The 19,565-nt window shown below is 44.4% G+C and overlaps 1 long non-coding RNA gene and 2 pseudogenes across 1 annotated transcript; 2 read left to right on the plus strand and 1 right to left on the minus strand.

Annotated features, from left to right (window-relative positions):
- The first annotated feature begins 11,879 nt into the window (after window positions 1-11,879).
- LOC140582304 (uncharacterized) lies at window positions 11,880-13,454 on the plus strand. Its single transcript, XR_011985234.1, has 2 exons — window positions 11,880-12,067; window positions 12,506-13,454. It is a non-coding gene; the product is annotated as an uncharacterized lncRNA (long non-coding RNA).
- A 5,481-nt stretch (window positions 13,455-18,935) lies between these two features.
- LOC140582637 (U2 spliceosomal RNA) lies at window positions 18,936-19,073 on the minus strand (annotated as a pseudogene).
- Window positions 19,040-19,145, plus strand: LOC140582646 (U2 spliceosomal RNA; annotated as a pseudogene).
- The last annotated feature ends 420 nt before the right edge of the window (window positions 19,146-19,565 follow it).

Below are 19,565 nucleotides of genomic sequence, written 5' to 3' on the forward strand. Positions count from 1 at the left end.
ATGTGCCAGTGTTAAATTAACACTGCATGGTGTCTATATGGGTCCACACCATTCAGTGTTGTCTTTAACACTTTTCAGTGTGCAGTGACTGTTGTTTGTACAGTGTTAATATTTATGAACTCTTATAGTGTTCAATTTACAACCTAGAGTGTTAAGACAATGTGTCTCCACCTCTTTCCAGATTGCAAGCCCATAAGGGTGGCACACAGGTACAAAATGGGTGGCCCATATCTGCCCTATTTTAATGTCTCTCATTTGAACTCATTTGGGCATTCAGCTGCTGTGTTTTACTAACCCACCATAATAAGAAAGACTCAGACCAACATAGCCTTTTATCTTTTTATGCAAGTTTCATTTCAGTTCAGCTCTTAATAACCAACAAACTGTGCTGAGAACCATCTGTGGTATAAAAGTGTGTGAAATATATGGCACCAAACACCGACTATGAAGCTAATCTGTGTTAGACTGCATAACATAGTTGTTTAGCAGGGCTGAAAGAAGGTGAGAGCTATCTTAATGACTGAAGGAGTGTATTTCGCTAAAACAGATACAATGGGTGGTGGCCTCATTGCTTTTAGACTACAACTTGCGATAGAGGAACAAATCAAATCACTTTGCTCATTTAATATTAAGACTTTCATTAAGCTTAATTTTTAGAAACCCACCACGATTGAGGATGGTATGGCACTGATATTAATCTTTACTAAATTACCATATGTGTTTTTCTGTGTTGGTGTAAGCTGATTTGTCTGAGCAGTGTAGTTCTTATATATCTGCATCCCCAAAGAAATCTCAATTGACAAGGCACATAATGTCCAAATGATCTTCCTGGAGGGCCAGGCTTAGAAAAGAAACAAAATGATTGGTTTTCTGTAGCATTTTTCACCCAGCCAATACCTTCTCTTGTTAAGCCATAGAGGCCAAACCATCCCTCCTGGTCCCTGGCTGGCACGCAGGAGCCATTTCTGGGGTTTTTGTTCTTGCCTTATTCATCACAATCGCGGTGGATTAAAAAAAAAAAAATCTATTAAATCAACAACAGTACTGTGTCATGCTATGCAAATATACATCCAGCACCACTGGTCTACTGCGGAGGAGGTGGTACCAGGAGCTGCACAAAAAAAAGAGTATCACAACTTTCCTGACACCTTTCTACATATGTTAATCATCCAAGGGAAGGACTGGCAATCAAACATATCCCCACGCCATTAAAATATAGACTACTCCGGAGAGATACCCTATACTTCTCCAAGAGTTTTTTTCTCTGACTCAATAGCAAGATGCTATAAGACCACAGCTCTCTATTCTTCAAGATCAATCAGAACCAAGCCAGTAAAACCTTAATATGAAACAAGAAAAAGCTGTAAGATCCTGTTTGGTCAGAGTCTTTCTCTTGATGGTGGGTAAATCTGAGATGGCTCTTCTGATCCTCATGACGTCTTGTGCGCATATTAAAATGGGGCAGATATGGGGCTGTGTAAAAGAGCGTGAACGATTGGCCTCACAAATAACAAATCAATGAATGAACATTAATAACTTTTACTTTAGATGTTGGTCAACTTCATGATTGCCTATGCTTACCTTTTGGATTGCCTGTGCCTAGGATCCACCTCTTCGACAGCTTCCAAGTGTTTGCAAAACCAGAGCAGCGCTCAAGCGGGAGACCGTTGGAGAATGCAGGAAGTGCGCATGCGCGAAGGCGGTTCGGCGCTCAGTCCAAACCGAGAGATTACAGCATTTTTAAAAAATATACCTCCAAAATATTAATAAATGTTTGCAGAGTGCTACCAGAATGATTTTTTCAACTTTAAAAAAAAATATATTATATTGTTATATTTCGACGCAAGATCAGCATAGTGCCAACACTGTTCCTGCTTGCTCACAGCAGGCATTGAAATCTCAACATCATATTTATGTTGAAACAATGTTGTCAACATAAAGACAGGATTTCAACTGTCATTCAACGTTGTGACAATGTCGGATGCCTGCTGGGTATGTATATTGGTTTGTATGTTTAGTGTCTGTCCTGTGCTGCCTTATGCTGTCTTACAAAGTCTTAATTACTTCTGTGTAAGAAGTGAAATTTTCTTTGTGTTATCCATATGTTGACTATGTGCATCTTTTTATGTCTGCACATTGAGCCTGGAGATACGCAATTTTGTTCAGCTATGCTTCCGTTGTTGTACTGTTGTATGGAGTGAATGACAATAAAGTTCACTTACTTATATAAATGATTTGATTCAATAGTCAGTTCTTGATGCCAGCATTTGGATTGAGTGGGCTGCTAGCCTTGGTGCACATGAACCTTTCCAGCGTTGCCATTCTCTATAGTAAATGCTGTTCTGCATATCAGGCAATCTGTGCACTGACTGGTGTGTTTTTATAGGTGAAGTACCCCTACGGAAATGCAGGCGGCCCAATCCGAGACCAGCGCGTAAGTCTCCCAAGCATTCGTTTCCTGTCTCCAATGAGACAGTGAGACGGCAGTATTTTTCTCAATGTGCAGTACTGACTGCCAAGTGTGCTGTCTGTCTGTCACTAACAGCCATCAATTGATTTGATTCTTGTATTTTTACACTTTATTTTGCATAATTGTACCGTCATTCTTTTATCAGAATGAAGGAGGAAACCTAAAGGACGGAAGGGGGCCATATACCAAGAACTTACAAAAGCTGCTATTCTCCAGTAACCCCTTCGATTCAACCCATGTGGGATCGCTACCATCCTGCATCGAGTCCCAACAACGTCGCACCCTGAGCCCTACTCACCAGCCTTATCATCAACTTCCTTCTTAGTTCCCTCACCAGTCCCATCCTCTTTTGTTTTACCTCCTTCTCCATCTCTTTTTATGGACTCCCCTCCTTCATCCCCATGCGTAGCCTCACCAGTTAGCCCAGCTCCAGAACCATCTTCAGCTCCAGCCGTAGTTCATCCCACCCCTCTGCCTCACGTTCTGGTGCAGGCCCCCTCATCTCAGCTGGTCATGGGTCCAACACCACCGTTTTTGTCCCCTTCTCTTGTTATTGAAAAAATGGAAAAATTCAATCATTACTATATAAGCAACTACAATAAGATGACCTATGATGCCAAGTGCTCTGCTCATTACTGGTGCCAGCAGTTCTGGAACGACTTCATGAGCTCAGCTCACATCTGCAAGCAACAGAGGAATGGAAACTCTGAGGCTCACTATTCGTACGGGGATAATGAGGGTGCCCCTGCGACCGAGACTTGATGAAGATGAGGTCAAATTTCCTAGTGATGTGCTGGACCAGCTGAGTGACATCCCTGGGGTTCTGGAGATGGCTGTGGAGATGGGCTATCTGTCAGATGTAAATAGCGACACTTCACATAACGTAAGATAACATAGGATAAGATAAGACAGGTAAAGGTATGTTTAAGAAACAATTGCATGGGAACTTCCGGTTGACGTTCGACATGTGAGGCTGTGAGGTCCTGGAGCTCAGTGAGCAATTTCATTTTCATTATATTTACATACTTGCAGAAGCCATATTGATAGATAAATATTTATCCGAAAAGTTTAACATCACTAATTGAAGGACTAAGGCAGCAAGAAAACGCGTTTAAAAGTTTTGTTTTCCTCCTCGTTTAAAAATGGCTAGTCGCTCACAGAAACCTGCTACAGCTAGCAAGAAGGCTACCACTGAGGGTGATGCACAGCAACTTTCTTCGGATTCGGTTGAGAAAATTATGACAGCGATTGAACTATTGGGCACGAAAATAGATACACAAACTGCTGTCCTCTGGCAAGAAATAACTTCTATCCGCCCAGAGTTGCATTCTACGGCTAGCTCCTTACAGACTGCTAATGCACAGCATTCCGAGCGTTTGGACGACCTCGAGCAGTCTACCACGGTGTGGAGCTCTACAGTCTTTACTTTGGAAACTGCCGTGAAAAAACTGCAGTCAGATGTGTGTAACCTGACAACTAAATGCATTGTTGGAATAGAGGAGGGCCAAGAGGGGACCAACCCGCGGCAATTCTGCGCAACTGCTTTGAAGGAGATACTGAACCTGGAGGAAACTCCATGTCTGGACCGGGGCCACAGTTCATTATCACCGAGGCCGTGGGAAGAGAAGAGGCCAAGACCATTCATAATCCGTGTACATTATGGTGACGTGAAGGATCGCATCCTTCGCCTCTCCAGCCAGAAGAAGCAGCTGTTTTACAAGGAGAAGCGTGTGCACATCTTTCCGGACTTCACTCTGGCGATAGCAAAGAAGCGAGCTGCCTTTAAAGAGCAAAGCAGCTCCTTAGAACTGTTAAGGATGTGAAATTTGGTCTCTGTTATCCAGCTACATTCCGTTTCACATTTGATGGCGAGGAAAAAATCTTTACCGATCCCCATCAGGCCATCTCGTATATAAAGACTACCATTCTCCTCCATCATGATCAGGTACAGACATAACTTTCAAAAACGGTCAGTGTTTTTTAAGTGACCAAACTGTACAGGTTTATTTCACCGTCAGTGTCAAAGTTGAATTAACCAGGTCTATAGCCTACTAAATGCAGATAGTGCTATGTTGCTCAATTTATGAGAAAGACATTTATTTTCCCTTTTTTCTCTCGGTTCTTATTAGTCTATGGAAAGGTTTGGTGTAGGCACTTTTTTCAACATGCCGGGAATTCTGGTTCTCTTCCTCATATAAATGGGCTATAACATATGAATAGTTGATTTTCTTGAGCTGCTTTTGTTTACTATAATTTTAAACCATTAAACCATAGTATTTCACATTAGGCTACTGAATTGAAAACCAATGGGCTGCTCTTTGATAGTACACTATGTTTAGTGGCCTAATATTAGTTTAGGCCTACTTCATTTGAGACATTACAAAATACATGGTATTTTGCACTATACTGTGGTACCTCGGTTCTCGAACTTAATCCGTTCCGGACTCCAGATCGAATCCTAAAAAGTTTGAGTTCTGATCTAATTTTTCCCATAAGAAATAATGGAAAACCAATTAATTGGTTCCCGGCCCCCCAAAATTACACCTAAATATGTGTGTGTGTGTGTTTTTAAGCATTTCAACACAAAATGAACAGGATAAAACAAGAAGAGCATTTTTTTTCTTAATGACTTCCAAAACGATAAAGATATTATCCCAACATTACCCCTGCCCCGATCGTCCGCTCCTTCCGTGTGCCACGCCCCCTCGTTAAGCTCGTGTGGGATCCCCATGTGATCAGCTGTTTCTGGTTGTTGTCATTAGTCCTCTGTATTAAGTCCGCTTGTAAATTTTGTTTCCCCAGTCCGGTCATTGGGTGCGTTCGACTTGCTTACAGCGCTGGCTTAAAGCAACGCATTCTGATCCTGACGCAATGCATTACGATTAGATGCATTGCGACCTCTCACCCGGCTGCACAAACTGGAACCGCCTCCGTGACGACACACCTTTGCCCTTATTGGCTGAAGAGTTTAGTTACATGCATGACGTTTGTATCCTAGGCAGTTCTTTTTTTTTTTTTTTTTTTTTATTGCCCACCACCACCCCTCCTCTTCGGAGGACAACTTTATTTTACATTACATTCAAGAGCAAAGAGTGTGGCTGCTCCGAACTCACCGGTACCATGGAAAAAGGAAGAGAAAAAAGAAAAAAAGAAAAACAGGGGGGGATACAGAAACAACAAGCGTAACAATAACAACAGACATCAATCACTATGGGGAGAGGGGGAGAAAAAAAAAAAAGGTATACAGAAATAATAACACTAAAAATGTAGGTAGGGGTGGAAAAAAATTAAGTGTAGGGGAATACAGAATACAAACAAGCATAAGAAACATAACACTCATCAAACAACAAAAATTATAACAACATCAGTGGTAATAATAATAATTAATAATGTGACAAATCGGCATTATATACACTCACCTAAAGGATTATTAGGAACACCATACTAATACGGTGTTTGACCCCCTTTCGCCTTCAGAACTGCCTTAATTCTACGTGGCATTGATTCAACAAGGTGCTGAAAGCATTCTTTAGAAATGTTGGCCCATATTGATAGGATAGCATCTTGCAGTTGATGGAGATTTGTGAGATGCACATCCAGGGCACGAAGCTCCCGTTCCACCACATCCCAAAGATGCTCTATTGGGTTGAGATCTGGTGACTGTGGGGGCCATTTTAGTACAGTGAACTCATTGTCATGTTCAAGAAACCAATTTGAAATGATTCGAGCTTTGTGACATGGTGCATTATCCTGCTGGAAGTAGCCATCAGAGGATGGGTACATGGTGGTCATAAAGGGATGGACATGGTCAGAAACAATGCTCAGGTAGGCCGTGGCATTTAAACGATGCCCAATTGGCACTAAGGGGCCTAAAGTGTGCCAAGAAAACATCCCCCACACCATTACACCACCACCACCAGCCTGCACAGTGGTAACAAGGCATGATGGATCCATGTTCTCATTCTGTTTACGCCAAATTCTGACTCTACCATTTGAATGTCTCAACAGAAATCGAGATTCATCAAACCAGGCAACATTTTTCCAGTCTTCAACTGTCCAATTTTGGTGAGCTCGTGCAAATTGTAGCCTCTTTTTCCTATTTGTAGTGGAGATGAGTGGTACCCGGTGGGGTCTTCTGCTGTTGTAGCCCATCCGCCTCAAGGTTGTGCGTGTTGTGGCTTCACAAATGCTTTGCTGCATACCTCGGTTGTAACGAGTGGTTATTTCAGTCAAAGTTGCTCTTCTATCAGCTTGAATCAGTCGGCCCATTCTCCTCTGACCTCTAGCATCAACGAGGCATTTTCGCCCACAGGGCTGCCGCATACTGGATGTTTTTCCCTTTGCACACCATTCTTTGTAAACCCTAGAAATGGTTGTGCGTGAAAATCCCAGTAACTGAGCAGATTGTGAAATACTCAGACCGGCCCGTCTGGCACCAACAACCATGCCACGCTCAAAATTGCTTAAATCACCTTTCTTTCCCATTCTGACATTCAGATTGGAGTTCAGGAGATTGTCTTGACCAGGACCACACCCCTAAATGCATTGAAGCAACTGACATGTGATTGGTTGATTATATAATTGCATTAATGAGAAATTGAACAGGTGTTCCTAATAATCCTTTAGGTGAGTGTACAGTCATTGACAAAAGTCTTGTCACATAAGGACATAGTAACTTAAAAAGGCATATAACTTTATTTCTAATCAATCAATTGTTACAATGAATGGATCAATTTAATGCCAAGGGCTTTCACATTAATAACTGGGTACAAAATGAAACAGTCAAAAAGTGTCCTGATGTTCACAGCTTGTTAAAGTCCATAACACCTGTTTTTGCAAGGACAAAAGTCTTGTCATGTCTTTTAATTATTCAACCAATCACAAATTAGAGGTTCACCTGTGACAAATATTGTAATTAACATAATCCCAGGTGTGTATAAAAAGAACCCCAGCACACCAGACCTTCACTTGAAGTGCAACCTAACTTCTGACAACATGCCAAAGATTCAACCACAGACCAAGTCTGCTGCTGAGGTGGCAGACATCGTTAATGTATTCAAACGTCAAGTGGAGAGGATTAAAAAAAGATATGAAGAAACTGGTGATGTTCATGACAAGCCCAGGTCAGGCAGACCCCGTAAGACAACTCTTTGAGAGGACCGTTTGTTGCTTCGAAAGTCCAGGGCCAACCCTTTTTCAACTGCAGCAGAGCTACATCAGAACTGGTCACCAGAAATCGCTGTGTCTACAAGAACAGTTTCTCGAATTCTCGCACGCAGTGGTCTCCATGGCCAAATTAGTGCTCAGAAACCAGCATTAACAAGAACACAACAAAAAAAGCATGTTGAATTTGCCAAGGCCCACAGCTTGCAGCAAGGATGGACAGAGGCAAAGTGGCAGAAGGTTGATTTTTCTGACGAATCATCCATTGAACTACATACCAAATGCCGCAAATACTGCAGAAGACCTGTTGGAACCCGCATGAACTCAAAATTCACCCAGAAAACAGTCAAGTTTGGTGGAGGAAAAATCATGGTTTGGGGTTACATCCATGGGGGTGTTCGAGAGATCTGCAGAGTGGATGGCAACATCAACAGCCTGAAGTATCAAGATATTCTTGCTGCCCATTACATTCCAAACCACAAGAGAGGGCAAATTCTGCAGAAGGATGGCGCTCCTTCTCATACTTCAGCCTCCACATTGAAGTTCCTGAAACTGAAGAGGATCAAGGTGCTCCAGGATTGGCCTGCCCAGTCACCAGACATGAACATTATTGAGCATGTCTGGGGTAAGATGAAGGAGGAGGCTTGGAAGACGAAACCAAAGAATCTAGACGAACCCTGGGAGTCCTGCAAAACTGCTTTCTTTGCCATTCCTGATGACTTCATCAACAAGTTATTTCAGTCATTGCCAAGACGTATGGATGTGGTCCTCCAAGCTCATGGGAGTCATACACATTATTAATTTTTTTTCCAAGGCACCATGACTTTATGTTCTGATGTTATTGTAGCATGTTTGGGAGCCCCCCAGCCCCACCCGCAACCCCCCCACCGAGGCAGGCGGGTCCAGGGCCGAAGGGCCCCACCAACCAGGACCACCCCACCCCCCCCCCGGCGGACGGCCGCCCACACACCGGAGGGGCCCCAGCCCATCCCCCGGCAGGACGGGCCGCCGCCCACCGCAGCGACCCGGCACGCCTCCCCCCCCAACACTGCAGGACGATCCAAGGGGGGCCCATACAAAGAGACCCCCCCCCACCCGGGAGCGGACCCGCGGCGACCGGGGAGCGGCAGACCCCCCGCCCAGCCCAAACCGAACCCCCCAATCCGCCTAACAGGGCCCAAGAGAGGAGGCCGCCCCCACACCCGCCAGGGCCGCCCGAACCCCCCCATGATGGGTCAGGGCCAGAGACAGAGACAGAGAGTTATGGGGGGGCTCCTCAGCCCCCATCCCCTCCCTGACCCATGTTGGTCTGAAGTGTGCATGTACATGTGTGAGAGAGTTGTGTGTTTATGTCTACAATGCATTAAAATTAGTGGGTGCAGTTCGGGTATGAGGGCCCCACCACTGGCAGACGGCAGAGCCCCACCTGCCTCAACCCACCTCCTCAGCCCTAGTGTCATGTGGTGTCTAACATGCAAGTAAAAATTGAGGGGCAGTGTCTCGGCGCACCTCCCCACCGCCCCTCAAGGCCCTAGTGTTGTGTGAAATGTGATGTTGGGCCCAGGGGAGCAATAAGGGTGTGCCAGGAGTGGGCCCCCCCCCGGCACCGGGGCCAGATCCCCGACTGGCCCCAATTAGTCCCCATCCCCGACCCCGCACAGCCGGCAGGGATGGCCAACCGAGGTGTTCAGGGGCGCCACAAGCAGCCCGGCAGCAGGGAACCGCCCCCCCCCCCCCCCCCCCCCCAGGCGCAGACCGGGAGAGACCCACCCCACCACGCCCGATGAGACCCCAGCTAGAAGCCAAGGACAGGACAACCCCAGACCCCCCGGCAAACGGGGAGCCGGTCCAGCCAGGCAGGGTGACCCCCGCCCCCCGGCCACCCCAGGCCCCCCCCCCAGGCGAGGCAGACGCTCCTCCCACCTCCCCCCCCAAACCACCCCACAGTGTCCGAGGGCCCCGCACCGGAATCGCCAACGGCAGACAACGACCCACCCCCACCAGGCAACGGGCCCGGGCAGACCAGGCCCCCCAGCATGCGGGCGACCACCCGCCCGGGAGCCGGAGCAGCGGCCCCAGCAGATAGAGCCCACGCCCCCAAACCCACACACCCCAGCGCAGCGGCCCAGGCGGAACCCAGAGGCCCCACCCTCCGATCCCCCCCCAGCGCGCCACCCACCCCGGGGGGGCAGAACCTCCCATCCCCCGCTCCGCCCCCAACAGGCCAGGCCAGCGGCCACCCAGAGACACTGACCACGCGCCCTCAGCCAAGAGAAACACCAGAGGACCCCAACAACCCAGCCTCCAACCCGGGACGGTGACGGCAAGGCCCCACCACCCGTGACGACATTACATTAAAAAATTAATTATTGGAGTCCAACTGTCTTCAACTGTCTTCATCGATCAAATGATTTTTCTTACAGGCAGACATCCTCTCCATGGAAACATAATCCAAGAGTAGATTTTTGAACAGATTTATGTTTAAATTCTCTTTTGACTTCCAGTTCAGAAGGATTGTTTTCTTAGCAACGGTTAGTACTGTGAGAAGCATGCAAGATTTATTCGTGTCCATATTAGTGCTAGTGAGGTCCCCAAGCAGGCAGAGTGAGGGGGAGGGTGGGATGGGATGCCCTAGGTGTGTAGATGAGTCTTCACAAATCCTTTGCCAGAATTCGTTGACCGGTGTGCAATACCAGAAAGCATGCAGGTAATTATCTGGTGCATCCTTCTTACAAGTTAGGCATATGTCAGTATCTCTGATACCCATCTGGAACATCCTCTGCCCTGTGTAGTGTGTTCTGTGTAAAATTTTGTACTGTAATAGCTGCAGGTTGGAGTTCTGATTCATTCGAAAGGTATTCAAGCAAATTTGCTTCCAGAAGTTAGTGTCTGGATTGATGAGCAAATCCCTTTCCCATTTGTGGGTAGGGAGTGAGAGCGTTGTATCAGATTCTGCTAGATGCACGTAAATCCTAGACAGTAGTTTTTTAGTTGGAGTTATTAAAAAGTTTGCTATTTTTAGTGAAAGCTCCAGATCTAATTGCTTACGGCACCATCTATTATGTATTATTGATTTAAGTTGAAGATATTCTAAGTATTTGTTTTTCTCAATGTTATAAGTTTCTGTAATTTTGTCAAATGATATCATGCAATTGTCTTGGATTATATGTTCGAGGCGCTTGATTCCTTTATTATGCCAAGCCAGGAAGTTTATCACTTTTTTTATTTAACAGGATGTCAGGGTTGTTCCAGATGGGTGTCAGTTTGCATGGGACCAGTGAAATTTGGTTCATTCTATTTGGTTCACTGAGAACTATTTATAAGCTATCATCAGTCCAAGGAGTGACGCCGATGTTTCCGTTCTGCCTTATTTGCTGTAACTGTAGTTCCGCTTTTTGCCAGCAGGCTGCGCACAGACAGCGTTTCTGTGGGCAGCACATTGTATGTTGTTAGATTAGTATTTCATAACTGGACTGCAGGACATTGCGTAAAATCATTTTCTGCAGTAAGTATTGGAGTGTTTATAAAGGATCTTTTTTAAAAAAATAAATAAATAAGTTTCTCACAAACACCTCCATTCATGACTGACTGAAATATCAAGGATGAAAGTGATTAGGATCAGCTCAGAGAGCGCATGCCGAGCTGTTGCTAAAGTAGCAGCAGTCAACTTTAAACCAATGTTAAACAAATACTAGTTAATACTGAAAACAATCAGTCATTAAAATTAAACAGCTTGCTAAGCTGTGTTTCCTTTAACAATATAAATGTTATAGAAAAATGGAAACCCCACGCTCTCCGCGAATATTAATCACCAAGATTTATAAAAACCGCAACTGTACTGAAAAATAAAGTTGCTTATGAATGTTGGCAAGTAAAAAAGTATTTGTACTTTGTAATCAAGTGCCATTCTTGGCACATCACACAACGACGAAATGTGTCCTCTGCATTTTAACCCATATGTGACATATTAGTGGGCGGCTATATTATTTAGCTTCATTCTTAAAATAATAATACTAATACCAAAAATAATAATAACAAAACCATATGAAGCCAGGTCTATAAAGCTAAAGTACCATAATGATTTGAAGCTATTATAGAGCGTAATTTGTAAAGAGGGAGACATGAACCTTACAATAAGTGTGTGTATACCAAAGTGGGCAGCTGTCTCTTTAAGACGTTCCTGAGTGCCGAAAGGTAGGGTGGGAGTTTTTTTTCCGGCGGGTTTTTCTAGACGGAGGAAGGCGGGTAAAGAGAGCGGAAAGAAGAGTGAACGGCAACTTAGAGAAATAAACGTATATATCTACATATATGTATATATATTTGTGTAGATATCAACGTTTAGAGCACTGTTTATTTTTTTTGGCCGAAGCATACAATTGCAGCAATTAGTGGATAGAAAGATTTTGGTGCAATTGCTCTCTTTTGGATATCCTGGTAGGTCAATTTACCTGTTTGGTTAAATGTTAAGGAAAATATAGATATAGGGATCATTAGTGTGAAGGAAAAACAGTCAGGATATGAATGTGAACCTTTGTTGATTATTTTCTTTGCTAATGTATCATTTTTTATAGTTGTATGTAAAATGCTAAAGCTACCTATAAGGCTACTTGCTAATTGATCGGAATACGTTGACTGTGATATGGTGTTATTCAGTTTAGCCACCCTGTTAGTACCATTGCAGGTTGAAATGTTTATAATGTGCATATATAAATATATACATGTATATGCGTATATTAATGTTGTACAGGAAATCTGTATAGTATGGCCTAATGTGGATCTGAGATTGCGCTGTATGTTAATGGATGATGGAGAAAAATATAATTTTGTGTGATGTTTAAGTAAGACATCTAACTCTCTGTACTTTGTGTGCAGACTGTTTTTTTTGGATTTGATTCCGTTCCGAATACAGTATTTTTTCGACCAAGGAAGATCGCTTGTTTCACAGAGTCGCCCCCTCTGCGTTGAACTGCGCAATGTAACAAGTTTTTTGCAACTGGAGATTTTTTTCTTTCCCAGCGCTTTGTGAAGACATCCTCAAGTGTTGCAACGGGGGTTGCTATAAATGGCAACGCCCCTGCAAATGTCGGGAGTGGCATCCACCTCCCCAGTGGACACGGGGATCACGGGGATCAGTGGGCGGCAGTTTGGGAGAAGATTGCAGCCCTCGAAGACGAGGTGGACCGTTTACGGTCCGAGATCTCCCAGCTTGCTGGTGCCCTGACTGACCCAAATATGCCCCGGAGCAGTTCGGAGACCACTGGGACTCCTCTTATAGTCCCCACTTCAGCTCCAAGCTGTTTCCCGCCCCCTCCTCCTCCTCCTCCACCGCCTCCGCCTGCTAATATCCAGGGCCCGAAGCAGAAGACGAGTCATCGTCAGGGAAGTGGCGCAGGACCCACCAATGGCCCCAACATGGTGGATGTTCTGGCGGAGCTGGCGCACATTAAACTGCGCCCAGTGCTGAGGTCGCCAGGTGGGACGCCAGTGACGAGGAGGGGACTGACGCAGGGGACGCCCATGCCCTCAGAGGACATTGCTGCCATCTTAGCAGAGGCTCTGAAGAAGAAGTTCAAGTATCAGATCCACTCTGATGAGTAGGAGCAGCAGGCCTGAGCCCTTAAACTTTTTTTACTTAAACTTTTTTTTACTTAAACTTTTTTTAAACTTATAACATTTTTAAACTTATAACATTTTTAAACTTATAACATTTTTATACTTAAGATTTTTATACTTATATACTTTATGTACTTAAACTTTATATACTTATACTTTGTGTACTGATTCTATATACTTATTAATAAATAATATATTTATATCACTATTATTTTTAAAAGAGTTGCTGATTTTGTAATACTGCTGCAGCATTCTCCACATGCTAATCACTGCCCCACATCGAATTGGCACTTTGATCTGCCACATATCACTTCACTACCCCCTGTTGAATGTTGCATCGTATGTTGTTAGATATCTCGTAGTAGTAAGTACTTCATTATTAGGCTGCACAATATTGGAAAAGATGTATTTCTGCAATGAGTATTGCAGTATTTATTTACATTTAAAATGCTTAAAACAAACCAATTTCTCACAAAGACATCTATTCATGAGTGATTTAAACGGCAAAGATGAAAATGATTAGGATTAGCTCTTATGATTAGCTCTTGCCAAAAGAGGGCTTGTAAACTTTTGTGGTAGTCAGAATTAACCCAAACAACTATGACTCTATAATCCTCTATAATCACTCTCACTCTGTCACACTTGAATCAAACTCCAGACCTCGCATGTAATGTGTGGGGGAGGTTTAGGTGGACTAATGAAATCGTGGTTCCGGATGAGGTAGTGTTCTCAGAAGAGTGCCGGTCAGAGCACTGGGATCACAGCCAAGGTGGGTTTAAGGTTTTTACTCGCAATTCTGTGGTTACAGCCCAGCAACTAACAATAGGCACCATCCAATCCAATATGTGGGCGTGGTTCTGAAATAAACCAATAAAGGGAATAACGACTGAACATTCTGGAAAAGGTAAGCGAATTATGGTAGTTTCAAATATGTCCACAAGATGGCACTGAAGGATTACCAGTAAACTATATAATAAGTTGGAGGTGCTCCTTTAACTTGATTAATAGCAATAACAAATTATAATTACCACATACAAATGCTGACCCACGACAAATTGCTACATCAACGATAACAGGGCATGTAAATCCAACAAGCTGCCATATACGCAATCTAGCAACACTACACCGATACTGCGCATACAGAAAGAAATCAACTACATTAAAAGTATAGAAAACATTACTTACTGAACATCATACACGCACACCCGTAATCACGGACAGAAAATGAACTACCAAACGAGAGGGGCACATAAGATAATAACTATGAAATGTCTCTGGAGCGCAGGTGAACTTCTGGAACTCTTGCTCTTTGGAGGCTGCGACCAGGCAAGCAGTGTGCCGTAAAACGATCCAGCGCTGCTGCAGACTGACGTAACTCCCAATTCCGCTTCCGTCTTAACATAATGACCAAAGTTTTCTTCTTTATTCAGCAATCCAGCATAGTGTTCCAGCCACACTCGGGTACAATGCGCAATGCACCCCGCACCCAGAAATCAGCAGGTTAATATACTATAAGACGAATTCCCCTATATGGACTTCTAAGTCCCGATTGGTTACCAAACATCTGCAAACCAGGTTTCGACCATACAACAAACATAATACGCCACTATTGGTCTACTTCAAGGATGTTGAGCTTCCAATCCTCGTTAGGCCTAGGCCTCCTATGAGTCCCACACATAAGCCTGTCTATCCAGCCTAGGAAGGAGGGCAAAAACCCTAAACATTAGGGAAATTCCACTCCCAACCCAGCAAAAAGGTGCAACCCCCCCTTCGGTGTCCATGGCTGGCATGGCTCACAATGCTATCAGTAAGGGAAACCCCAACCCTATATTACCTAAATAAAGACTTCAGCGTAAACATATACAACCCTTATGGATACATAACTTGCTTGTGTGTTCAAATGCTACCATACAACAAACTGCGTCTAGCATAGTATAGCAGCTACATTTCAAGGCTTCCTGCAGGTCCCCTTTCTCCCCCCGGCGATGTTCCCTTCAGCCCAGTTCTCCAAGGTCTGTGGCCTGCAAAGCTGGTTCCATGCAGGTGGCTGCGAGGCAAGGACACACGGCACCATCCCCAAAACAACAAAACCTGAGACACAAGAACAATCCCACAATGCCTCCCAACCCTGGCCTACCATCACTTTAAATTTCCCTTCCACACTTTGAACTAATGTTAAACATATACTACATAATCCTGAAAAGGAGCGGTCACTAAAATTAAACAGCTCGCAGATCTTCACACTGCAAGAAATGCAAAGATGGAGAAAGCGAAGAACAGTGAGAGTACGCCACTGTCTATGGTGTCCTCGTCGACCCTCATGAAATGCCAGCAAACACATGGACAAGGGATCCCGATGCGCTACCTTGGCTTTCTTATGGGGACACTGTCAACCACCTAGTGTCTGTCATTAGTGCGTACACTTTTAAAGAGTTTAAAAACTACAAATCTCTTGAAGCGCATGAACAGTTCACAGCTGGCTGGGCACATTGTCATCGTCAAGGATTTTAGGCATGTTTATTTATATAGCACAATTCAGGCACAAGGCAATTCAAAGTGCTTTACAAAGACAAGGATACAATCACATTAAAACTTCAAAATCACATTTCAAAGAAAAGTGAAAAAGAAATAATAATGAAAATAAATAATTTTATTAATCAATTACAATGAACACATAGATAATAATAAGAAAAAGCCAAAACAAATAAATAGGTAACTGAAAAGACGTCACATTTTAATGACAGAAAATGACTGGTGCTGCACTAGGAAACTCTGACCATGCAACAATTTATCTAATTCCAGCATACAGACAAAATCTGAAAACTGCTAAACCTGTCGTTACTAGAGTGAAACACTGGACATGTGGAGCTGTAGAGCAATTAAAATCATGCTTTGACTCGACAGACTGGAATGTTTTCAAAACTGCTATTAACAGCGTGGATGAATACACGGACACTGTAACATGGCACATAAGCTTCTGCGAGGACTCTCGCATTCCCAAAAAGTCTGTTGTCAGCTATAATAATGACGACCCATGGTTTACAACTGAACTCAGGCAGCTTCATAAAACAAAAGATGTAGCCTACAGGAGTGGTGACAAAAACCTGTTCAAATTCTACTGCGGGTTTGAAAAGCCACATTCGCGCATCATACAGCCCTCACCTTTTCAATGGCCTTCTTCACACCTGGGTACCTTCACACCTCGCCCACACTCTCCCCAGCTCACGCCCCCCCCCCACGTCCAGCCACCTTCCCAGGAGAATCAACGACAGAGATGTAAACAAGATCTTTAGGAGTCAGAATACAGGGAAAGCTCCTGGTCTCCCCAGCCACTCTGAAGCACTGTGCAGATCAACCATCACCTGTCTTCACAGATATTTTCAATTAGTCACTGGATCTTTGTATCTTAAGTCATCCACAATAACACCTTTTCCAAAGAAACCCAGAGTCTCTTGCTTCAGTGACTACAGACCAGTGGCTCTCACATCAGTGGTAATGAAGGCTTTTGAGAGACTTGTGCTGTCATACCTTAAAACCATCACAGACCCATCGCTTGACCCTCTATAGCACAGGTGTCAAACTCCAGTCCTGGAGAGCAAGAGCCCTGCACATTTTTGGGTTTCCCCTCATTTAACACACCTGATTCAACTCCTTGTGCTAATTACCACACAGCTCTTGAGCTGAATCATTAGTGGTGGAACAGGGAAAGAACTAAGCTATACAGGGCTCTGGCCCCCCAGGACTGCAGTTTGACACCCCTGCTCTATAGTCTGCCTACAGAACCAACAGACCTGTGGACGATGCAGTTAACACTGGACTACATTTCTTGCTCCGACACTTGGAGTGCCCTGAGACATATGTTAGGATTCTGTTTGTGGACTTTAGCTTTGCAAATTTATACTGTTCTATCAGAGCTAATGCGGACTGAACTCTCACAACTGTCCGTGCCTGATCCAAAATAATATGTTATAACCACGATGGCCCAGTTTTACGCTACAATCATTGAGTCCATCCTTAGCTCCTCCATCACAGCCTGGTTTGGATCAGCCACTGAACGAGACAAGGCCAGACTGCAACACATCATCCACTCAGCAGAGCGAATAATCGGCAGTAACCTGCCTACCCTCCAGACACTGTACATCACCAGAACCAGGAAACGGGCATACAAAATCTTTGAGGACCCATCTCACCCTGCTCACCACATCTTTCAAGCCTTACCCTCCAGGAGTAGACTCATGGCAATCAGAACCAAGACCACAAGGCACGCCAAGAGCTTCTTCCCTTAGGCAGTCTCTCTCATTAACCAAGCCAGTCTCTGACTGGACGTTCAATTAATCGTCAGCTGCAGTGAAATATCCACCAGCATAACCAGTAAACAACTGATAAACTTCCTCTATGATTATATTCTGCACTCTTGCACATTATGCACACATACTGCAAACTCTGTATACATATTGCACTCTTGCACATATAGTTGACTTGGCTGCTACTTAATAACGGCACCATTTAAGAGCCCTTTAAATTCTTATACCATTTATATAGTTTATATTCATACTACAATGATTACTATGTACACACATATATAAATATCATAATACCATCATTACTGCCATTAATAAACTTAATTATCATATAATTATCATATTACCCAATTGCCAGTCTATTGTTTATTACCTGGCTGCATATGTCTTTGCTAAATGTGGTATGTTCTTTGTAATGTCATGTAAAAGCACCACCAAGGCAAATTCCTTGTATGGAAACATATCTGGATTCTGATTCTACATCCTTCATCAGGACTAGAAAACTTCCATCCAGCGTTGCATTTCATTTTGAAGCTGTCGTTTTTGAAACACTTTTCTGTGATCTAGCTCTTGTTTTGGTCGCCGACTATCATCCAACAAAAGGTTCATTTGAGCTCTCCTAATCTGACATAAACCACACTCACAAACACTTTTGGGTTACTGTGCCACCGGGAAGGGATGGACTCCGGTCGGGATGGGTTTCCAGCATTTCCTATCCTGGCTGTTCTCTTTAGGGACAAACACAAGAATGGAGTCTAGTGATCACACCGGAAGCTGACTTACCTGAACGGAGATGTATGGAGCAGACTCTCATATGCGCGGGGATGCTCTGGAATGCAAGGTCTTACGCCCCACCGCTGGAAGCTATGCCATCCGTCGCCATTTCGTCAACTCTTCCACTTTTGCTCCTTCCTGTCTTTTCCAATCTGGAAAGGAGAAGAAACGTATACCGGTCCTGAAGACCGAAGAGAGACCCGAGTCGATATGGGGCCGCCGCTTAGCGGGTCGCCGTTAGCCGGGCCTCCGTGACGCCCCCCGCTCGGAGTAGAATGCCCAGGGATGTCGCAGCCGCCAGCCTCGGGGCCCAGACTCCTCCCTGTCCTCCTGTCCTCTCAAAAAACAGCAATCATTTAAACAAACATGAGGGAAAATTCAAAAGGCAAAGATGACGTCATTCCTTACCTCAGCACAGCTGCCCACCGCACAAACGACAGCGTGTCACCTTCCTTTAAAAAAAAAAAAAAAGAGAAAAACAGCAGGAAACGGGGGCTGTGCACGGACAGGGCCCCTCCCTCACAGCACATGCAGCTAATTAGCTGGCCATCCAGAGGCACTCAGTCTATTAGTCACCCACTCAGTCAGTTCTGCCTTTCAACAACAGGGGGCAGTAGAGGTGCACCGTTCCCGGAAGCACTGCAATACCGGGTCGATGCGTGGAGCGGACGGGACAAGCCCCACTTCCGGCTCCCTGTTCCAAAAATCCATCTAATAAAAGGCTTCTCGGCCTTTTGGCTAAGATCAAGTGTAGTATCAGTTTAATATCTGATACGTCCCCCATGGAGGGGACCACATATTAAACAGACTGACTCAGACTGACTGACTGAGTGGGTGACTGAGTGAGACAGGGTCTGCTTATCGAACCGGAGCACCTGAAGTAAAATGGTGAAAAACAGAAATCATTCATATTAATTTTCGGGGCGTGAGATACCCCCTTGCTGACGAGATGTGATTACAGAAATGTATCATGACTGTGCAAAAGGGAATAAGGCACCTTTCATCCTGATTTTTTTTAAGTTTAAACACATGTGTGCTTCATATGTAACCGTGATACACGCGGAGCCCAGAGAAATTTGGTTTCCTACACACATGCAATAAGGTCTTTAATTGGGCAGAGTCCATGCCTTCTTCCTTTTTATTGGTTCCCCAGCATGTTGGGGAGCAAGGGACCCCACAATGACGATTGTCTGTACTTGTATTGACACTGATGTCTCCTAGCACCTTGCCCTGACTTCACCTGC

Source organism: Paramormyrops kingsleyae, chromosome 24 (genome assembly GCF_048594095.1).
Source record: "Paramormyrops kingsleyae isolate MSU_618 chromosome 24, PKINGS_0.4, whole genome shotgun sequence".
In the NCBI taxonomy this organism is placed as follows: Eukaryota; Metazoa; Chordata; class Actinopteri; order Osteoglossiformes; family Mormyridae; genus Paramormyrops; species Paramormyrops kingsleyae.